The sequence below is a fragment of the Lissotriton vulgaris genome, chromosome 6 (genome assembly GCF_964263255.1).
Source record: "Lissotriton vulgaris chromosome 6, aLisVul1.2, whole genome shotgun sequence".
Classification (NCBI taxonomy): Eukaryota; Metazoa; Chordata; class Amphibia; order Caudata; family Salamandridae; genus Lissotriton; species Lissotriton vulgaris.
This window is the reverse complement of record NC_141694.1, coordinates 1,057,413,333-1,057,434,231: the sequence shown is the minus strand read 5'-3', so window position 1 is coordinate 1,057,434,231 and position 20,899 is coordinate 1,057,413,333. Positions and strand designations below refer to the sequence as shown.

The following is a 20,899-nucleotide window of genomic DNA, read 5'->3' as shown; positions in this document are numbered from 1 at the left end:
AGGAATAAATGAACTTAAAAAGCTTATGTTCCCAGCAAATTTCGTAACCTCCTTACCTTTTCATCAGTAAAGCTAAGGCAACCTTTAGGCCATTTTGAAGAGCATTTAACAAATCTAGTTAAAGATTTGAAGCCGACATTGTACCACAAAGCTATCAGTCATCATAAGAGAAGTGTAACTTTTATGTAAAGTGTGGTGCCGACTAATCAACGAATTGTTAAAAGCTGGTGACTTTGCAGGCTGTCTAAAAACACTATGCAGAGCAAAGCTTGTACCTCAGCTATGACTAGAAAGGGTAATTACTATGTTCTGCCTATCTTACTAACTCTCTCTTGTTATGTGCCTCTTGAGCCCAAATGTCCACGGACTCGATAATTCTCGCTTCGGTGCCTACTCAAATCACGGGTTCACACTCTGCAACTCTGGGCATTAGCTTGCTTAATCTCCACTACGGCCCCCGCGGCGGGATGCCTGGCTTTCACCTTGGGGATGCCCTGTACATGTTATCTCACAGGGAAAAAGCCAGGACGGGTTCCCAAAGCAAGCGCCGAGATGCCTCACAGTGATTTGAGCGCTATAAAAAAAAGACATAACATAACATGTGTCTGGTTATGTCACCTATCATAGAACCAGAAAGTTGGGGATGTCATGGGTGGAATGTTGGGCTGAAGTGTCGGTTGGGAACTGGTGGAGAGCTGTTGCGTTGAGTTCTGCTCCGAGGGTATGATGACTTGTACTTAACCAGACTACAATAAAGATCGTGACAACCTACTCAGGAGACTTGAACTTATAACTGGCGATGAGCTGCGATGTCATCATACCCGTGTTTCTGAACCCACGACAGAAGCGTTCACCCCGATCCACTTTTTCGCTCTGCAATTGACTTACTGCATCCTCTAAGCTGTAACGAGTCCAGCTGGCGTCTCTAGCAGTCCTGCTGACCAGAATTGTGGATATCGTTGAAATCCTGAAGGCAGATCTGCATTGGAAGGCTTACCATAGCCGGATCTGCATCAAAAGGACTCATCAAGTTTCCTGTCCCAGCTCCGCTCTCCTAATGATGACGTCAAGCCAAAGCTGGGGGTGGTGCGTGTGACATGATGTTGGCCATTGCAGAGTGTCAGCGAGAGGGTGAGGCACGATCCAGAGTTGCAAGAGGTGGTGTGCATGCTTACCTCATCGTTCATGTTGCAGATCGGTGGCGGCTGTCTTGGAATGCATTAATCTCAATCCTGGATCCGGATCAGATGTTCTAGTGTCTGTTTGGAGAGCGTTATCACATCCTCTGGTGGTCATTTTGGAGGTTGCTTCAAGTCGTTGAGCAACCTTAAGGGTGACATTCTAGTGTTCCCGCATTGCTGCCTTGTTGCTTTATTTTTTTTGGGGGGAGCAGCGCTGGCAGTCTCTCATCACGCTTGTGGAATCCGAAACTCAACACTGATTGTTCTAGTGCGCTGTTAATTCGTAATTGGTGACAGGTACACCCTCACTTGTGTTATAGTGATAGGCACACCTTTGACATAGTGCCATACCAAGATTTTGCAGTAATTGGCATACCATATTCGAAGTTCAGTGTGCGTTTAGCTCCCTCATAAATTGGGTCTGTTGGGGGCACAGTGACCTCATCGTTTGTTACACGACTTATTGTATTTTATGGCAACTGACACACCTCTCTGTGGTGAATAACTTGTTCTCCCTTTTTGGAGTTGTCTGTCTGTCACATGGTTCTCAACTGCAGTCTGGTTGGGATTGTCTCTCTCTGGACCTCACCATGACCTCCACTTCTGAGCCTCCTCACTTCTTCGCTGATGAGGGTGATTCAGTTTTGCCATGGAAACGGTGGAAACTGATTTTTGACTCTTACCTCATTGCTTCAGGTGGTGAGTAATGTTCTGCTGCAAGGAAGCAGGCAATTATACTGCACAATTTGGGCATTGAATGCAGAAATGTATATACAATTCTGGATAGGATTGAGATAGGGGAGTGTGAGGCCGAAGCTGACAACGTCTTTGACATGTCTGTTATGATGCTAGAGGAATACTTGGGTTCCCGAGTGAATGTTGTGTTGGAAAGGCGCAAGTTTTTTTAACTAGAGTTCAGGGCAAGTTGGAGAAAATTGGCACTTATGTGGCGGCCTTGAAGACCTTGGCTCGCACGTGTGAGTTTGCCAATTTGTCAGATTCATTGGTGAGAGATCAAATCATTACGTGGTGTAACAATTCTAAAGTTCAGGAAAAGTTACTTTCAAATAATCCTCGTTTGTCGGATGCCATTTCCATTGTGGAAGCCATGGAAAACACGAGCATGTGGGTGCATGAGATATGAGAAGAGAAAAAAGATGACAGTGCCACCTTTGTCAGAAACTCCTGTGAATGAGGTAAAGTTAAATAAGAGTTTGAAACCCAAGGAGTATGGCAAGTACAAAGAGACTGGTAAGAAGGAAGCAGCCACACGAGGACTTGAAAGGTGGGGGCTTTAAATGTTTTCACTGCAGGAGTGATACACATGTCTCTAACAGCCCGAAGTGTTATGCTAGGTTTGCTACCTGTAACAAGTGTGGCAAGAAGGGCAACTATGCTTGCATGTGCTAGGGAGTGAGTTCTAAGTCTAATGTAAACCAGGTGACTCCTGATGATCACAAATTCATGTTGAGCGTAAGGAGCGATGGGGGGGTGGATGCTGCTCCCATTGAGATGCCTGAATGTGTGATAGCAGTGGGTGGGAGAATGTTTCTGTCGTAGCTGATTCAGGTTTCCCGTATACCATCATTGGGGACAAGAATTGGGACACTTTATTTGATCTGGAAATGATAAAGTTGCAAGATCCTGATATCAATCTTGTGGGGTATGATGGCAAGAAGATTGATGTCTTGAGTTACCATGTCTTGAGGATTCAATTCGAAGAGTGTGAGACTAAGGGGCAACGTTTATGTGGCCAAGAGAGGTGATACTTTATTGGGATGGAGGCATCAAAGAGACATGGGAACAACTCTGAACCCCAATGCCAAGGACAAGGTGATTGCTGTTAGTGAACTAGGCTCCCCTGAATGCATCTTTTCTAAGTTTCCCAAAGTATTTAGTAACTATCTTTGCTTATTTAAGAATTTTGAGCCCCAGATTGTCCCTAAAGCTAACACCACTCCATTTGTTTACAAGGTAAGGAGGGTTCCCTATTTGACGCAGTCGCCTCTGTAACAACAACTCAACAGAATTGAGTGCAATTGCGTGATTGGGGTGATTGAAAGCTCTGAGTGGTTGGCCCTGGTGGTTTTTCTCAGTAAAGCTAAGGCAACTGTTTGGCCATTTAGAAGAGCATTTAGCAAATCCAGTTAAAGATTTGAAGTCGACGTAGTACCACAACGCTATCAATCATCATAAAAGAAGTTTAACTTTTATGTAAAGTGTGGTGCTGACTATTCAACGAATTGCTACAAGCTGGTGACTTTGCTGGCTGTCTAAAAACACTATACAGAGCAAAGCGTGTACCTCGGCTATGACTAGAAAGGGTAGTATGATAATTTTGTTACAGGTGTGTCTTTGATGAAGTGACACTGATGTCTATGCTAATTATTCCCCCACCTATTTTAGGTGGAGCATTCCAGACCTCTTGTATATACTTGTTATATACTTATGTGTATGTACTTTCTGGGCACTGGAGATCAGTCCTAGGACTTGTCTGCTTCTGCTTTAGGACTTTTTTCTGTTCAACTGCCTCTATTTAACTGTCTTGATGGAAAACGACCAGCAGAGGTCACTAAAATACCTGAATTGCTTTCTGCTGAGAAATTATTTTTCTTTTGTTTTTCTGGCAACTGCCTCTATTTAACTTTCTTGATAGAAAACGACCAGCAGAGGTCTTCCACGAGCCCCAGTAGAAAATATTTTTTCAGATCTTCTATTTTCAGTGATATGACCACTGAAGGCCCTGGCATCACGCAGTTTGGTGCTTAATTACCCTCCATGTTAAAGAACAGTAGATGTTTCAGCAAACAGGCTAGTGTGCTGCATAGCTAAATACATATAAGGTCCCAAAGGCGAGACCGGTGGCATTGCAAATGCTTGTTAGGAGTTGATGTGCTGCTTTTCAGGTTCAGAAGCTGATTTGGTGCATGAATGAGTAAGATCTCTCTGGTCGTCGGATCTTTTACCGGGGCAATTGGGTGCATATGTGTGCGCATCCAGTGAGCCACATGACGTGGAGCTGGGCTGCCACCAATAATTTGTTGAACCTGGTACACATGCCCATCAGATTTGTCTTCCTTAACATCACCCCCTTAAAAACTGTACCGTTTAGGATTTCTTTTTGCGTTGTTCTTATGTATGTAATGACAGTTTGTTGCTTGGTCTTTCAAGGCAACAGAGCAATACATGTCTTCTATCTTATTTGTTTTGTTTTTTAAATCTGGCTTTATATTTTGTATATGTTTTATGTGAGCATCGATTGACCTTAACAAACAAAAATATCTCCTTTCGAGGAGCGACTGTTTTGCGTCCAGCTGAAATGTCAATTCCTCCGCAAAAAGCATTATGCAGTGGGGGCTAATTGTGAATTGATACTATGGGAATGGCACTCATTTTGAAGGAGACCTGTACAAACTTGGAATACTACACATGTTCCAATTTGTGATGGAGGAATATGAAACCCTGGTATGCAATTGCAAACCTAAGACCCATCTGACCTCGGATAAAGGACTAATACAACCTGACCCTGCTGCTCAGTCGTTTCCACAGCACTCGCATTTTAAACAATGGATTTAGAGTCTTTCACGTAACAACAGCAGAGTAGAAAAAACTGGGGTATGAAGTACTCCTAGGACGACCACACTGCTTGATGTTGGAGAAGGGGCATTAGTGTGCACATGTGCTTTCTGAAATAGCATACAGCACAGGTAGGTGCTTTGTAGAATTATCTGCACAGTGCAAACAGTTGCATGCTGTCTGCTAAGAACCAAACTGGGCAGGAGGACTTTGGTCGGGGCAGCTTGAACATGCAGTGAGATTTTGATCTGGAACGTGTTCTTGATATCTATCACTTCTACCAAGACCGACAGAACAGTTCTCGTGGTGGACCATTCTACAGCATTCCAAAATGACAAACTGATACTTAAGAATCACCCATCCTTCTCATTCACAGTTGTTTCAGAATTCTTCATTAGCAAGACTGGGTTTGGTGGGTCCCCCAACCCAGATGACTGACACCCTAGCACAGAGTTTGTCATACATTGTGGTTTAGTGCCGAAATTATAAATTGAAAGGAATAAGGATAGAAATATTATCCATAAAACACTACTGCCCCCACCCCAGAGGGCAAGAGGGTCAAGTTGCCAAGCTGAATTCTCATAAAAAGAACAAACGTTTCATGGCCGCTTGCAAGGTCCGCTCTCTTTCCTGAAACAAACTTCACTCGCTGTAGAAAAAGTTTAAAAGGCATAGTCACTCATTTCATCATCAATATCTTTATTTCGTTTAAAACAAACCATAAAAGAATACAATACAATATTTAAAAGCATTCTTCATAAACGGGATGTGCCAATTGAAGGAAGTGGAGTTGGTACATACATACGTACATGAAGTATCTACTCCGTAAAAGGTTGACCTTGAAGGGCACACAGTTTGTGGAGACATTAGAGATTCTTCCAGACACAATATATATTCATCAATCCTTTGCAACAAGTCCAAGCATCCGTGGGCGAGGTAATACATATATAAAAGAATAAATATAATAGATAACTTTTTTTTTTTTTTAACTTAAAAATGCCAGGAACTGTTATGTTAAGACATGTTAAGACTAATGGGTATTTGAATCATGGCAATCTGTAAGACATTACACATGTTGCAGTTAGGGTTAAAATATATAGAGGGGACTTTCGTAAAAATCCACCGTGCTTAGCGTATTTTCATTCAATGAATTAAGCTTTGTAAATTGATACTTGTATAGCGCACTACTCACCCGCAAGGGTCTCAAGGCGCTTGTACGAATACCGCTGTGGAACCCATCCTGGCTTTCCCTGTGAGGCGTCCACTCCTGGGCACCCCCAAGGTGGAGGCCAGGCATCCTTAGCGTTGTGGGGGCCGTTGTGGAGATTAAGCAAGCTATTGCTCAGAGTTGCAGAGTGGGACTCCATGATTGGAATAGGCACGAGGCGACAATTATCAGGTCCGTGGAATTTTTGAGCCCAAGACCCGCCGAGGCGGGGAATTGAGCCCTGGTCCCGGGCCAGACCTCTGCATCCGGGTCTGCCGCTCTAACCATTGAGCCACACTTCTCTAAGGCCTTTAAGGCCAATACATGTCATATCAGTACTTGCCCTGACAACACTGTTACATTTTTAAGTCATTTCTTTTCCTAACTATCGCCACAGCAAGAAAAAAACTGCTCAGACTGAATACTATAGTCTGTGACGTGTCTCCCTTGAACACTCTTTTCCCATCTTTAATATGCCGAAAGCCTAAGAGGAGGCAAATGGGTTTAATCCACTTTTTCCTTGCCTGCAAGTATGCAGGGCCTACAAATAAAACATAGGCCTCATCCTCCCTAGCACCCATATCACACAGTTCACACAAGTCAGATTTGGTACTGCCCCTAGGTCCTTTATTACACGCCCACGTTGATGTTCTAGATTTGATTTGTAGAATGCCAGAACGGTACTTTAGATACAATGATTTAGCCACAGGGGGCAAAATTTCATCCATAAAGCATTCAAATTTACTTTCAATTTTAACATCAAAGAATTTGAGGGTCAATGTTCCTACTTTAGAATTTTGTAATAAACAGCTGTGGGTATATTCCCAGTACCTTGCCTTCAGCAATTTTTTAGAAGAATGAGTAAGGGGGTCAGGATCTGTCCAAAAACTACATAGGCCCAGCTTTAAAAACCAATTTTCGATGTGCACTAACCATGCCAACCGAGTAGTATTCTTTATTTGCATTATTTCCTTTAGTGCTTCTCTATAGTCCACTAGCTCGTCGGTAGACCACAGGCGAACCCAGTATAGTAGTGGACGTAGGGAGGCATAATCATCAGAGCGACGTATATTCAGATCCCAGGATAAAGGAATTAAAGGGGTGCAACCTGCAACAGCTAAAAGTTGTCTAAAGAAGCTGTTTTCTTGTACTGAAAAGGCATCTCTTTCTACGTGGCCCCACAGTTCTGCCCCATATAGGGTAGCCGATTGAGCTTTATATTTAAATAGCTCGATTGCAGGTGATACTGCTCTAACAAGGCTATTCTTGTGCTTCCTAATTATGGGGGCTTGGTTTTGTGGTAATATTAACCTCGATTTTTCTATTTGTGGCTTCCAATTCATTTTAATATTGAGGGTAATACCCAAATATTTGAAATTTTGCACATGTTCAATCTTCATTATTTACAATAAAACTGTTAAAACCCTTTATGAGGACTGATCGTCATGACCTTAGTTTTAGAAGAATTAATTTTGAAGTTTTTATCCAGACAATAAGACCGGAATTTATTCAGCAGGTTCTGTAGTTCTTTAGGGGTCTGGGAGATTAAAATGGTGTCATCCGCGAATAATAGGGCTGGAATGGCTTGACCACACAACTTGGGAGAGTCATGCTCGCAGCCCAAGAGGGTGTCTGGAATGTCATTTACATTAAGGGAGAAGAGGGTTGGCGCCATGACACAGCCTTGCCTGACGCCTCTCTTTATATCTATTCTCTGTGTTAGCTCTCCATTAGGTCCCCACCTCACTCTTGCATAGTTTCCCTCGTGCATCCTGATCAGTTGTTGAAGAATGTCCCCGGGGACACCCATGTCCCTTAACGATTTCCATAGCTTCCCTCTGGGGACCAGATCAAAGGCCACTCTGAGGTCCACAAAAGCTACATATAAGAGAGAGTTCCTTATATTGATGTATTTCCAGATTAGACATAAAAATCTAAAAACTTGGTCTACCGTACTAATTCTAGCTCTAAAACCTGCCTGGTATTTTGTTAAAATAGAATTATCCTCGATCCACTTATTTAACTTACTTAAAAGTTGGCGAGCAAAAATCTTTTGAAGGACATCTATCAAACTGATAGGTCTATAGTGTGATGGATTAAGTCTGTCTCCCTTCTTGAAAATAGTCACAATTTCTGCGCCCGCCAAGTCTCCGGAGTTGGAGCTCCTCTTGCAATATCATTACTGAGCAAATTAATGTATGGAGCCCACAAGAGATTCTCATGTTTCCAAAGATCCCCGGGTATTTTATCTGGGCCTGGAGCTTTACCCTGTCTGACTGCATTAATAGCTAATATAGTATCTGTCAAACTGAATGTTAAGGATGTTTCACATGGATTTAATTCTGTGTATACGTGTGTCCACTCTTCCTCATCCCCTCCACACGAGTACGATGTAGAAAAGTGTTTGACCCAGATTTTTCTTCAAGAAACCTATCCCTAGATGGAGTCCCTTCTTTAGTGCCTTTGGCAATAAGATTCCAAAACGAAGATTGTTCATTCAGTTTGCATGCTTGAAGCAAGTCCATCCAAACTTTTTCATCCCATCCCTTTTTTTGCTAATAAGATGGTTTTTTTGTAATGCATTCTTTTGTCTCTAACAATATTTGTTTGGTTCCCTTTTACAGCTTTTATTAATTCTGATTTGGCCTGGCGGCAAGCTTTATTATACCAGAGTCCTTCCTTCGGACAGTTGTTTCGGCCAAATTGTGCTTTTTTAGTCTCTTTTGAAAGAATCTCACTGAGTTGCAGTGTCAGATTCCCATCCACTTCTGTTAGGGAGGAACCCTCAGTGTTCGTATCAACTAGCGGTGACATAAGTGTTACATAAAGTTCGTAGATTTTCTTAATAATGCCTGCATTACCCATCACAGCGGGCCATTTTAAGGACCTGCGATTATTAGACTCGAGGGTCAGTTGTAGTCTCGAGAGACCATCTCCGTAGGAAGCACGAATAATGAACTAAGAATGGTCAAAGAGAGGCTAGTGGTCACTTTCTATACGGTTATCCACCTTCAGGTCCAGAAGCATTGGCCATAGGCTTAAAGAAACCAATATATAATCTAGAGGCTGGCACAACAACCTCTTTTGAAGGTAGGTTTACTTGGGCAATCTGATGGGAATCGCCCGTTACAGGAGCGTAGACCATATTCCATTGTCATTTTTAACAGTTGCAGAGCGCCTTTTGTGCAAGCTATTGTATGGCTTGCATCAATGCTGGGAATGTTATTGGCATTGTCTTCTTCCCCATAAATATCTTCTAGGCCCATAACTGGTTCGAAATTCCTGTTGAAGTCTCCCCCTATGATCAACGTGGTTTTGTGGTCTAGGTTGGAGATAATGCTATCTAACTGGGCTATTGTCTATGATTCTTTATTTGGCGATTGGGGTCTATTATAAATGTTAATAATACAGATTGCCCGTCCTTTAACATCTTGGGATTTTATAACCAAAATGTCAGGACTATTAAAATCTATCTGTTTAAAAACAATGGCTAGTGTCATTTTTGCCCAGATTATCAAACCACCAGAGGGTCTACCTTTATTTAAGTTTGTTGCCGGTATATAAAATGACCTGTAGCCTACTTTAAAGTGATTTTCTACTCCCCATGTTTCTTGAAATAAGAGAAGGTCCCCACTATTAATATAGTCGTGCCATGCAGGGTCAGACATATTTTTCCTTATTCTGGCACGTTCCAAGAAATTAATTTGACCGCATTGACCTTGCCATCAAATTGGTTATGGTCCATGTTTATACCTCCTTGAGTTATCGATGTTAGTGGCTTAATATTTCCCAGCTGATCCAACACAACGGGGTTAGAACCCTGTTTGACTACTTCCCTTATATTACACCTGTACTCACTCCCCTGGATGAAGTTAACTGTTATGTGCTTGTTTCCTTTCCATTAATTTCTCCCAGTCACTCATTTCACATTGTGTTGCATTTATGATTTGTTTTCTTTCAGTCTCACAAAGGCCGACTGGAAGGCAGGTAGGACTGATGCGGAGTTAGTGATTGGCATTTGTGGCAGATGCAGAAGTGATACTGGTTTTTCTTACCCTGAAACGCACCACTGAGGCACCACATTTGTGTGAAATGTCCATGTAGGACTGCTCCATTTTGTAATCTATTTATACATAAGACTATTTGGTTGTGAAAGTATTGAACACGTACCATTCATGATGGCCTGAAGTGGCAGGGAAAGGACCATACAAATGTAATGTAAGTGCATTTGTCAAAACAAAATTAGGAAATAAGAAATATGCAGTCACAAGGAAGGACAGGCTACCAATCGAAACGTGTTTAATTTGTTTAGTGTAACTCCTCTTTCGATTTGGCTACAGGTATCTATAGTTGAAAGAAACGGTGTGATAGCAAAACAAAATAATACAGAGATGTTCTTTCAGTGTTGATTCGAGCGCTCATACTTTTTGGATTGCTGAAGGGGCTAAACAGTAGTAAGTTTGTTTGATTAATTAAAATCATTACAAACCCCCCCCCCCCCCCCCCAATGTTCATAAAAACGTATTAAAAATATCATTACATTTATAAATACACCTAATTTTAACATGGTTCCATAATTATATAAAAGGATATTGTTACTTTGCATTAAAAACTTGTGAGGGGCTACAAAAATTTGGGGACCTTTTGGAAAAGATGATTGTATTGTATAAGCCCCAGTGTTCCAAATTTTAATATTCATGCACCACTTTTTGCGACCTGCTGCTAGACGCTGGTAAGCATGCTGTCCGTTCATTATTGTTATTGGTCGGCTGTTGAAAGGTGACATTGATCCTGCTTATTTTGTTTACTCTCCATCAGCTTGCCGTAAGAGGTTTCTGACCATTGTCATGAATTTGACGCCCCTGCAGACCAAGATAATGGAAGCGCCTTCCAGCCAGCTTATCACTGCTTGTCTGCATGAACGAATGTTCAAATCATTAAAGATGAATTTTAAATAATGTCTCCTCTGTTACAGATTCTGATTTAAAACCACATAGTCGACAGTTTGCGGATTGATAAGGCTTTTTCCAAGTTGGATGCAGGTCTTTTGAGTCATGCAAGCCCATGCGGAAGTTTGTAAAACTCTTTTTTAATTGCAAGCTGAAGTGAGCGGATAGATAATTTTGGGGCCTTAGGGTTCTATATGAGTTGATAACTGTCCACCCATGCCGGCGCTTGGTGATTGCTTTTTTGTCAGCCAGCAAGGATTTCTTTTTCGCTGCGGCGTTTACGGCTTTGCCGAAGCTTACTCTATCTTCCCCGTTTTCCCACGCTGTTTGTAGTTCCAGCTCGGTCAAAGCTGTTCTCAAAAAGCTTCCCCATGAACTCGGTGTTTCTAGGTTCATCTGGTGCTTAATTTCATTCCAGCATAGTTTGTTCAGGGTGTCCGGGTTGGAACATCGGAATTTATGACAAAGTTTGACGAAGCTACTCATTACCCGGAATTTCTGGTGCTGTAAGCCAAATTCCAGTCGAACGTGAGAAGGAGAGGCAGATTTTGGCAGCTCAAAAACAGCCTTGTAAATCCTAGTCTGGAGCTCATTCAATAAGTTTGCATCTTTTCCACACCAGGTGACTAAACCGTACAATAGACTGGGCTGGATTTGTGCGGCCATGACTTTTAGCAGATGAGTGTAGTTCGGGCAGTCTAGTTTTTTACGTAGTAGTCTGTAAGCATAGATTAGTGATTGGGCTTTAGCTTTTAAAGCCAATTTTTGTTCCTTGTAAGATGTGCCCTGCTCAATTATTATGCCAAGATAAAAAAAAAGATATTTATTTTAGCGCTGCTCTTCCACAGTTGCCCCTTTTGCCGACCATTTAAACTTTGTTTTTTTGGGATCCACTAAGCGAACAATTTTTGTTTTTTCTTTGTTTAGCTCCAGTTGTACCTGATCCAAGTAGGATGCTAAATAGTTTATTGATCTCTGTAAGCCAATAGGAGTTTGGCTCAACAAGACAATGTCATCTGCATATTGTAGGATGGCGACTGACTCGTTGGCCATGTTCGTAGGGTGACAATCTGCTTTTTCAATATGCTGTGCGATATCTGAAAGAAACAAATTAAAGAGGCTGGGAGCTAGAACGCATCCTTGTTTCATTCCTCGCTGCGTAAAAATGCTCGGGGTTGTGCTACACCCGTCGCCCAGCTTTACTCTAGCCCAGGTTTCCGTGTAAAGGGCAGTTATGGCGTTAAGCATTTCTCCTGGCAAGCCCCAGCCCTTGAGTTTGTTCCAGAGAAGACTCCTGCTTACTCGGTCGAAAGCGGATTTGATGGCCACAAAGCATGCAAAGAGTCGGGATTTCTTTCTTAACGCTTTTTCAGTTAAGAGTGCTAGGGTGGCCAGGTTGGTTGAGGTGCCCATCCCTTGCCTGAAGCCCGTCTGGAACTTGGGGATTAACAGTAGTTAAGTAGTTCCTTTCCCCAGATGCACTACAGAACATTCTGTCACAAATACTGACTCCAGCACTCACTGTCACGTGGGTGTGCATGCACACCAAGGATTACAGCAACAACAGCTGTAAAGACAGGAACACCACCTGCTGCAACAGCAGTGACCACAGATGTCCGCATTGCAGGGACAGTGACAGGAACTACAGCTACCAACACATCAAGGCCAAAAGCAGAAATCCTAGTTGTCACCATGGCAGGGAGAACAGCAACAGCTGTCAGCGAGACATCTCTAAAGTAGTGATCACTGTTGTAACTGCAGTAGCGCCAACAGCTACACACTGTGGTTTTCCACTGTCATTCCATATCCCTTGCACTGATGCTTTACTACTACCCTACACAGCATTCTAAATCTGGTGGTGTCGGTAGTCTGCAGACACTGTAAATTTGATCATGTTCACAATCCAGATTAAGGTTTATTGACTTCCAATAAAACGGTGTATTTAAAACCTAATGCTTCATGCACACAATTTATCATCAAACCAATACATCTTGTTCTCCATACATGTTATACTCCTGACAAATCGTTTCACTCTAGTTCCCATCTTCTTTTGATTCATGTGAAATGTTCCCACGTGGACTTTCACTCTTAGTGCTATTTTTCTCATGTTTGTGACTAGTTAGTGTATAATTTGCCTATTAACTTAAAAACAATTTCTTCTTACCTATCCTTTAAGAAGGATCTTGAAACTTTTTTCTTTAGTTAGGCATGCTTTCTGTGCTGATTATGGCTGTTCCTTTGCACCAAGATGCCTATTTTGTTGTTCGAGTGCTGTACACATGCTGTACTCAATCACTCATTCCAGTAGATCAAATATTTCTGATAATTAAAAAAAACTGCCCTAAAAGTGAAGGTTGCATCTAGTTGTGCGTGTGTTTTTTTTAAACACGTCAAAGAATTGTATTTTTATTATTTATTTATTTTTACTAACAATATAAGTCTAGGACGTGTGCCTTCATCTTTTGCGTGTTACAGGAATCTCGAGCTGATGGCTAATCATGACATTGAAGTTTAAATAAAATTTAGCAGAATGCAGCAGACAAAATGATCCTCTTTCCATGACGTCTTTAAAATTTTAAAGCCTCCATAAGACTCGCTTAAGATCCACCCCCATTGCTTCCATCCCAACTGGCCTCAGCCAAATTGGCCCTTCACGTCCTTGTTAAGTGCCAGTGCTATGTAAAGTTTCCTATGGTATTCTCCAAGAGGCTAATCAGCCGTAACCTCTTGAGGCAGTTAATGTTTCTGAACTCAGAGGACCACTGTTCCTTCATCTCCAACCACGTCTCCAGGAATATACAGCAGGAGTTATTTGTATGGGGCAGCTTTTTCATAGCCACTTGTACGCAGACGCTTCCACCTTTCCATACCATTAATCACAAGTCTGACTCCTCACAGTTCACCACCTAGTCTACATCTGTTCACCTACCAACATCAAATATGTTATTATCATGGCTGTGGTAGCACTTAAGGAATACACCCTCAGCCAAGGTAGGCATTGGAGCACATGCAAGCTATATTGCTTCTTTAAAAGTTGCATACTGTTGTCCATCAAGTCTTTCCTTGATCTGTCTATAGTCAAACCTTTTGGGCTGTCCTATGTGAAAGTCCACCTTCAACTTTCAATCGACAGCCTCTCCCTCAAATAAATGCTATATTCTTGACTTTTATAGACCTCAGAATCCTATTCTGTAACTACTCCAGATGTTACTGGAAGAAGGAGAATCTTAGTTAACGCATTAATTTTCAATTCGACCTAGCTACATCATAAAGTGGCTATTCTGCTTGTTAATATCATTGCGTCTCTCAGCAATAAATCTTTAGAATTCACCCCATTAGAATCGCCATACTTCTGAGTCAAATAATGTGGATCTTTAGATCTAGATTTAGAGGATAATTGAATAAAACGTTCTTCCATTTCAGTAGCTCTGTTACCTGACAAGGGCATGCTGAGAACCGCAAATTTGAACACTACAAAAGAGGGCCAATGGAGATTTATAGACCTGCAGGTATTGGCTCCCAACTTATACCACTATAACACAAAGAAACACTGTGGTCTTTAATAAGAAAGTGCAATAAGAAACAATAGTAACCCAACTGTAATGAGATCATCCTTTTTTTAAGGATGAAGTCCCTCACCCACCAAAGGTGGCATGCTTCATCGTCGGGAATCTCCTTGCACCATGACAACTGTTCATGTTACAGGCTACAACTCACTCACTACTAAGGAGGTGCTCTAGGTATGTTTTTTAGAGATAGAGTACCCTAGGGTAAGCTGGAGGGTGATAAGGTAAGCCTAGCATGCAACAGGTCAAATAGTGATTGAAAACTGGCTACAGATTACACGTACACCTTTATTCACGCGCTCCTGGGTCAGGATTAAAACAAGGGACAGTGCAGGTGTGTTCGTTCTGCTTGAATTTGTCACCAGAAAAGGTCAATGTGTTTCTGCCGCAATACAGTCAGATGAGGTGTTTTGGCATTCGTCAGAACCTATAAAAATTCTGCTCGGAGAAAGTGCTCAAAATTGAATCATACCAAACCGCACAGTGGTCCACTGGCAAATTCAAAGATGATCCACTGTCAGTCCACCTTTAAAAGAATAAAGACAGCTAGGTTACTGTTTGAAAGAGGTGGCAGCTATAGATTGTTTCCATGTCAATGATGGTAGAATGCACACTGATATGTAAATGCCTTCACCATTATGAATGCTCATGGCTACGATAGACGCATGCTACCCTGGAGCGTGCTCCGTCCATGCGCGTGAATATGAGTGTTAATACTGGAGCCTCGTCAGGTTCCCCAGGATGCACAGCATTTAGACAGTCCAAAGAATTTTAAACATTTTCTTCCAATTTAAATGCATACTCAGAAAAAATTGAACTTAAAATTGAAGATTTTTTTTTTATTCTTTGGACTGTCTAAATGCTGTGCATCCTGGGGAACCTGTCGAGGCTCTAGTATTACCAGCTATAGATTTGTGCCACCAACCACCCAAATAAATGAAATTATTGTTAATACACATTTCACCTAGATTAAGGTAAGATTTATACACCTGCTGCAACATATACATTCTGTCAGAGACCGGTGTGCATGCAACAAAACCCAGAAGGCTTACCAGCAGTAGCCTGGTGTGGTGCCTGAACTCTGGGACCCTGGCGTGGAACTCTGGGTGCTCGCTGTCCTATAGAGAAGATGAAGATCTGTGGTACTGAGATGTTAGGAGAAAAGGAAAGGAAAAAGCTGTCTAACAAACAACAGCATGATCAGCATGTCAGGACAGGTGTGTATGCAGTGTGTGTGTGTGTGTGTGTGTGTGTGTGTGTGTGTGTGTGTATGTATGTATATATATATATATGTATATATATATATATGTGTGTATATATATATATATATATATATATATTATGTATATATCTGAAACTTGACTATTATAGGCAAGAAACCATTGTGAGGGCGTGTCAAGAAATTTAGGGGACTGTAAACAATAATTAACAAGGCTCTTAGAGGTTGGGGCGGCTGCACCAATTTGTACTCATGAATATTATACATCCAACTCCTTCATTATGAAATGCGCCCATCTGGCAATAAAAGAGTTTCTTTCGGTTTGAAGACTGCCTGTACCTACATTTGTCCGGGACTGCCATGGGCAGCACTTTTTCCCCCCAGTCTGGCTAATCTATACATGCATGTGTTCGAAACTTAACATGTTCTCTCACCTTACCATTCCCATATTGGGATTTGGAAGCGATTCATCTGACATTTGTCACCTGGCATTTTTGTCCTCTGGCTCGGTGATGAAACTTCCATCGCATCATTCCATCAATGGCTGAACTCTCTCACTACTTAAGATTCACTTGTGAGTACAACAAAGAGAAACTTTCTTTCTTGTACCTTTTTGATCTTCCCCTCAGCTAGCTTTCTAGAAACTGAAATGTACAAAAAACTCATGGCATGGAATGTCTTGCTGTCTTACAATAGTTTCCACCCCCCGTCTCTCAGGTCAACCTCTTATTTGGCCCATTCATTCACCTTAGGCACAACTGTTCTCATGTCTGAGGTAAAGAACATGCTTACATACGGTCTACCCAATTACAAGACTGTATCCTGCCCTGCTAATACATGCAGCAACCAAGAGAGCCAGGAGCTACAATCTGGACGGACGTCTGGATATTACGCCTCCAAAAGAGTCTACAAAGAGACTAGTGTATGTGAACACCTTTTGCAGCCTTTCCAACTCGATCCCTAAATCGATATGCTGCAATTGGTATATTCTGAACAAAGACAGTCTATCCCACGTCCATTGTTTGCGTTCAAACGTTTTCACAACCTAAAGGACAAGTTGGTTCAAACCAGATCCCCAGACCGATAAACAACAGACGGGAGACACTTTGGGGCCTACCACCAGTACAAGGCCACTTCCTCTGCGGTTCCTATTTAGTATGTGCCCAGACTTACCACACCACTCACATTAACTAACATCTTCACTAATGCTTTGTGGGATTTGAGCAAGCTTACGAACTGCAATAACGAAAAACCTATCTACCTCATCACCTGCCCTTGTGAGTTACACTATATTGGTATGATGACACAGAAAAGCAAAACCCGCGTTATTGAGCACAGTAGCACAACAAGATGCATGAAACGAGCAACACAATTGCCTTATTACTTCATCGAAAAAGGATATACTTGCGATGAATTGCAGTGGACAGTACTTGGCAAATCTACACTGCCGACATCTGTCCCGAACATCTCACAAACCCTTTTTGTCAGAGAACAGAAATTGATTTTTAGGTCACGTAGCCACATCAACGGGCAAAATGACGAAATTCCAGGATCATCGGTTCCATGAATCCTGATGGCTTCCCTTTATCCATAACATCTTATGTAAGACACTTTGCTCTGGTGATAATTGCCCCTCCTAATGTAATTCTATACGTTATTGCATATAGGCTCGCTCAGATAGATGTGGCCGCAACTCTCCTAAACACATTATATCCTTTTGATACATTTACGTTGGAGGGCTGACTTACACGCACTGCACATTAACCTGACTAGTGATCTATACTTGACACGCTGATTTCAGTAATCGAGCAGTTCAGTGCCGCCGGCAAGCTCTGACTTTGAGATTTCATTTCTGCCGCCTTCAGGGTCTGTCTGCTCTGTGCGCATCACTGACGCCTCCTGCATGCCACACAGGTGTCGTATACACGTGGCTTAAAACCAAAAACGACAATTTCTATAATGCACATATAAACGTGTTCGTTTGTGAGTGGCGCTTAAGTAACGCCATCGGTATGCCACATTGATGTACTTGCCCATAAACGACATTTCCCCTGATTCTCATGAAGCAGTCCTGGTCACGTGCCCTCCGGCGCTTCCTGGCTTACATTTGAGAGGTCCAGGGCCGCTACCAGTGTCCTTGAACCTGGCGATGGAAGCAGCTCTCTGTGTGCCCCCAGCGGCGAATCGGCATTTTTTTCTGTGTTTTTTTCATCACAGCGGCATGCCGCTTGCATTCAAATTGCCTTGTCTGTGTTTAAAACGTATACTTTGATATTTACTTCTATGAACATAAGGTAGACCCCCTGGCCATTGTTTATCACAGCGCCATGCCGCCTGCTTTTAAATTGTCTTGTCTGTGCCCGTATTTTTCACTTTCATATTGACCTCTTTCAAGTATGGGCCCCTGTTACAATGAGACAAATTACCTGTTTTTATGTGGCACCCTTCATTCTGTTGACCCTCGAGTCCTGGCTACGTGTCATCCTCTAGTTCTCTCTTTCCGAACTGTTGCTTTACTGAGCATCCGAATTCATCGTGAACTTTGTGTGTTTTTTTTTATACTAACAGCACCAGATTGGTGCAACCGCCCCTACCTCTAAAAGACTTGGTAATTGCGTACAGTGCCCTGTAATACTTGACACGCCCTCCATAGGCTTTCCTGCCGATAACAACCACGGATCCCTCTACATACAAAGAGGATTATATATATCTATACATATCTCATGAAGCATACACACCTGTTCTGACATGCTGATTATGCTGTTGCCTGTTAGACGGCTTTTTCCTTTCCTCCTAACGTCTCAGTAACGCAGAGCTTCATCCTCTACCCCTACTCTCTCCTACATCTTTTCTATAGGACAGAGAGCACCCCGAGTCCCATGCCAGGGCACCCGAGTTGAGGCACCACACCCAACGATTGCGGGTAAGCCTTTTGGGTTTTGTTGTATGCACACCTGTCTGACAGAATATGTATATGTTGTAGCAGGTGTATGAAACGTAGCTCAATCTAGGTGAAATGTGGCTGTCTATATTCCTTTACAGGTTGACAGACAGTGGCTCCTCTCTGAATTTGCCAGTGGGCCACTGTGAGATTGTGTTTTGTATCATTTTGAGCACTTTCTTTGAGCAGAAGCATTTTCTTTTTGTATGTCCTGACAAATGCCAAAACTCTCATTTGAGAGTTATATGGCAGAAACATATTGACATTTTCTGATGACACATTCAGGCAGGACGAATCCACTCCGGCAGTGCCCCTTGTTTTAATCCTGACCCAGGGGTGCATAAATAAAGGTGTACATGTAAATCACTATATCACCCGTTGCACACTCTGCTTACCTCACCACCCCCCAATCTCACCCTAGGGTATGTACAATATCTCTAAAAAACATCTGTAGCGCTCCTCTTTCTTAGTGAGGAAGTTCTAGCCCACACCGATTACAGTTGGCGTAGTACGAGAAGATTACGGAGAATGAAGCATGCCACCTTTACTATTGTTTCTTCTTGTTTTTTCTAGTTTGAGACCCTGGTGTTTCTTTGTGTGTTATAAACTCAGATTTGGCGATGACTATTTTATAGCTAGTGAGTTCCTCCAGATCAACATAGTCTTGCGGATCCCCTGCCAACCCTGGAGAAAACCTGTTCGGTCCTGGAGGAAGATGGCTTGCCTGCCTGCTTTTCCATTTAGCATGGGGAATCAATCCTACCATTAATTGCTTGCAGCTTCATTAAAGAGAGACATGGATCAGCCCTGCAACTCCCCAGTCAATTTGGATGTGACCACTGTCCATTGACCTTTACTGTTAGTGAGGTTTCTTCCAATTCGCAAAAGCCTTACCAAATCCCTTACACAACCACACTTTTCGCAAGAAGCTCCAGTCCACCCCTTTGCCTATCTTCCCTGCATCCAGTAAGACCAGGACTGCTGGTTTTCACATCTTTCTCACGTGAGCTACACATCTTGGGTGATTAGTGTGCTGTACAAATCGGTATAACGTAACATGACATATCCACAGTGCCATCCTTTTGGTATTGTCCAGTGCGAGCCCTAATAAAATCAGAAAGGCCTTGTGAACCAAAACTCTGGCCACGAGGACTGAGGCCTATATCTTTGCATAACCATTCATTAAGCCTAAACGCCTCTAAGAACTGCAAAATACGTTATTGAAGTGGTGGCCCCAGGAAAGAACCCTGTCAACCGGATCTGCATCCCTTATCCCTTGCATCAGCACCATTCCATTGGTGCTTATGGTTATTTGCCTTACAACACCGAACTGGGCTGGAGACTACTTTGATTGCAAAATAAGTATCCTGCTAAATCTTACTGGCCCATGTGACTTGCTCCCTGCTGGAGTTGGTCGCCCAAAGCCGGCCGGGATATCATAAAAAGTTTCAAAAGTTTTCCAAGTCACCGCTAACTGCAGTAGCTGCCCATCCATTTTTGCAACTTGAGTGGAAAGCTGTGATTTAATTAAAAATTCCTATCTCTGGAACCCTTGGGTAGAATTTGTTCGTTTTGGGATCTACAAACTCATAAAAATGAGATCTATTTTTAAAAATTTGTGTCAGATTTTGTGTTTTATTTCTTTCTTATTTAATTGTTTTGGTACTTCTGAATGTTTTACTTTTATTCATTTTTTTAAAGCCTAACTGCTCAAACCACAGCTGGTCAGGGTTGAGCTAAGGTTTTACAAACAAGCCTGACTGGACCCAAGATAGGTTTGTGAGTTTATTACACACCACATAACAAACTACATTTCTTCACATCCACAGATTCAATACAAAACTCTGCCTTAATCAGGAGTCCAGAACCGATGTTATAACTGTGTTAGCCTGCACCACCAACTTAACACACGTCAGCCCAATCCTACTTTACAGTGGCCCCTTCAAGTACTCTGCAGCACAAGACACCATTTCTCGTTAGTGTTCTTTCGTTGAGCCAAATTCTTAGGTTCTCTATCGGAAACCTGATCCTCATCCTATCATTCTTTCCAATTGGCAGAACGTTAGCGTGTAACTTGCTATAACCTTTTACTCTCAATTTCGTTAACAAACCGATTAATTTTGGTCATACTCTTCCTTAACACTGAACCACATGAATTGTCTGAGGATTTAGTCTGACTGTTCTTGCTTTGTTAACAAACATGGAGTAGGGTGCTCCCACGAACGCAGGTGGCCTTTGTGGGTCAGGTGTGCAAATCCTG

The 20,899-nt window shown here is 42.3% G+C and overlaps 1 protein-coding gene across 6 annotated transcripts in view; it reads left to right on the top strand.

The window, feature by feature from the left end:
* The window catches only part of DPY30 (dpy-30 histone methyltransferase complex regulatory subunit), a 170,679-nt gene that overhangs the window by 81,191 nt on the left and 68,589 nt on the right, over window positions 1-20,899 (top strand). The window lies entirely within an intron of this gene.